Below are 2736 nucleotides of genomic sequence, written 5' to 3'. Positions count from 1 at the left end.
AACCCAGTTACATGCACAAGTTTTTCTTCCACTGTGGTACACCCCCAGCCCTGTCTCAGTTTTATCTAAAAGAATTTAAGTAGACATATCCTTGTGTTGATTTTATCTTTTGTCTATGTTTAATTAAATCCAACTCAATGTTAATATTTTTACCTTGGGATGTCAGAGACTAAGCCAAAAACTATAGCATTTTGGAGAGAATTCAGATATTTGTGACAATAAATTTATTCCCATATCCTTTTACCTGTTGTTAAAACTTAGGACAAACATGCTAGAAACAAATTGGCTAGTGTCAATATTTTCAAATCATAAGCTAGAAAATAGCAAGTGATCATAATAGGTCTTGAAGCTGGAATCACTGAACAGCCAACAATTTGAATTGTAATTAAACTTTTTATTTTGTGATAATTGTGATTTTACACACTGTTCTAAGAAATAAACAGAGGCATCCAATATATTATTGAATTCACTACTTCCACCAGCAGTAACTTCTTGATAATTATATGACAATATCACAATCAGGATACAGATATTGATATAATGAAGATACAGAACATTTATATATATATTATATATATATATATATATAGTTTCTTTTATGCTGCTATTTGGGGGTGGATATTTAGAGTAATGAAGTAATGAAGTGGATGTCTTCTGCCGAATTGTGCAGAAAGTGTGATATTAGCATTTAAACATACTTTTCTTGCCCTGAAAGTAACCTTTTAGAAAAGGAGTGCAATAGTGGTAGTCAGATGAGTAATAAATCGTTCTAACATTGCTAGTTAGGTTAAGGTTAGTGAAAGGAGAAGTACCCTTCAGATATTCTGCTTATACCATGGTCCTGCCAGTACCTTTCTAGAGTTTGTTACCTCATGGTCCAGGTTATTTTCCTCTTCAGCTTGTCTACTTACCAGAGGATGGGGATTATAGATCCATAATTATACTAGGTGTTAGTCTTGAAAGCATTTGGCTCTTTGTGGGGAAGACAGTTCTTTAGTGAAGTCCCTGGTCCAGTACTCACCCTAGGCAAACTCCCAAAGTTGGGCTTTCTCAGTCTTGGTCTCATGCCTATTTATGATCTACTCACAGGTAGCATTACTTAATTTGCTGCCAAAATAATCCTTACACCCTCCCTATAACTCTCATTCCCCTGTGGCCTTCCAGTCAGTAATGCGGTCCTTGGACCTTGTATCTCAAAAATTAGCCCTGAGAGGGAAGAATCGACTGGCTCCTGGAAATATACTGAGAGTACACAGAGCTTCCCCACACCTTCAAATTTGCACCTTGCTGCCAGGAGCTTGCTTCAGTACCCTTCCTTCCTTCCCAACCCACTATGGCCACTTCCAATAGCAGTGTGGGCATCTGATGGTCCAGACAGGAGACAGGAACTCTTCTCTCCATACTAGGCAGGGCAGAATATATTCAATGCCTCCAGACTGTGCATCATAATGCAGATGTCTGTTAGGCTGTGTCTAAGAAAATGCAGCAGGAAGGCTTCTGCTGCACCGAACATCAGTGCCGCTCCGAGTTTAAAGTTCTGAAGGCATTATATTTAAAGGCCTATGTTGCCCATGCCACAAGTATGGGTGATCCACCTCACTGTCCAATTTATGATACATTGGATCAGCTCCTCCAAAATCAGATAGTGACTGACCCAGACAACTTAATGGAGGCTGCTGCTTGGGCCAAGCACTGTGATCAGAACTTAGTGGCCTCTGAAACCCCAGGGAAAGAGGGAACCAGCATTATGAAAGCAAAAAGGAATCAGACAGCTGATCATCAGACTATCTTGAAAACAGTTAAGGAATCAGATGAGGATTGTCAGCTGAGAATCAGTGACCGGATGCAAGAAACCAGTGACCTCGAGGACTCCTGGGCTGAATCCTCGGGTGTAGGGTGCTCTCAAGGGACCCTCAGCTACAGCAGCTCCCACAACCTTTTCAGAGGTGCAGCTGCTCTCTGTCAGAGCAGCCCTATGACCAGACTGGGTGTGGCGGGTGAACCCAGTCCCTGCACCAGCACGAGTTGAAACACTCCTTGTGTAGCCTCCACACCACGACCTCCAGTCTCCTCTTCCCGAGTTGGTTTTGTCTCTGGTGAGGACAGGCCTTTGACCAGTGAGCCCCCTCCAAAGTGGGCAAGGCGAAGAAGGTGGTCAGTGGCCAGAACTATTGCAGCTGAGTTGGCAGAAAACAGGAGATTTGGCACGAGAACTTCCAAAGCATGAGGAAGAAAAACTAGACAGGCTGATTGCTATTGGTGAGGAGACCAGTGCCCAGGAAGACGCTACCAATGAACTATGCAGGGATGCTGTCATCGCAGTCAGATGTTTGGCAACAGCAGAGGAAGAGGCGACTGGTGCTTTTCAGCTAGGGCTCAAAAAATTGCTTCAAAGATTGATTTCAAACACCAAAAGCTAGGAACTGGTTACAAAGGATATATTTCCTAAATGGTAGAAATTATTTTCAATGCCTTCCTTCTGGTACTGACTCCCTTTCTATATCCTCAGAGAAAAAGAGTAGAGGAACCATTAATATGCATAGTAGTAGGGAGTAAACTCATGAGTTCCTTTTCCTGAGAAACTCTTCTAATTGAAAGACCTTTCAGAAGCATGAGAGGTGGCCTAATAGAAAACTGGTAGAGCCAAGTTCAAGTGAGCTAACTTGTCCTGGCTTTGTGACAGATGTGAGGCAATTTCCTTTACCTCTCTACAACAGTTTCCTCATCTGTAAAATG

General features: G+C 42.1%; 1 pseudogene; it reads left to right on the top strand.

Annotated features, from left to right (window-relative positions):
• Positions 1 to 1333: 1333 nt before the first annotated feature.
• Positions 1334 to 2420, top strand: LOC124965283 (uncharacterized; annotated as a pseudogene).
• The last annotated feature ends 316 nt before the right edge of the window (positions 2421 to 2736 follow it).

The sequence above is a fragment of the Sciurus carolinensis genome, chromosome 15 (genome assembly GCF_902686445.1).
Source record: "Sciurus carolinensis chromosome 15, mSciCar1.2, whole genome shotgun sequence".
In the NCBI taxonomy this organism is placed as follows: domain Eukaryota; kingdom Metazoa; phylum Chordata; class Mammalia; order Rodentia; family Sciuridae; genus Sciurus; species Sciurus carolinensis.
This window is presented reverse-complemented; position numbering and strand designations above follow the sequence as displayed.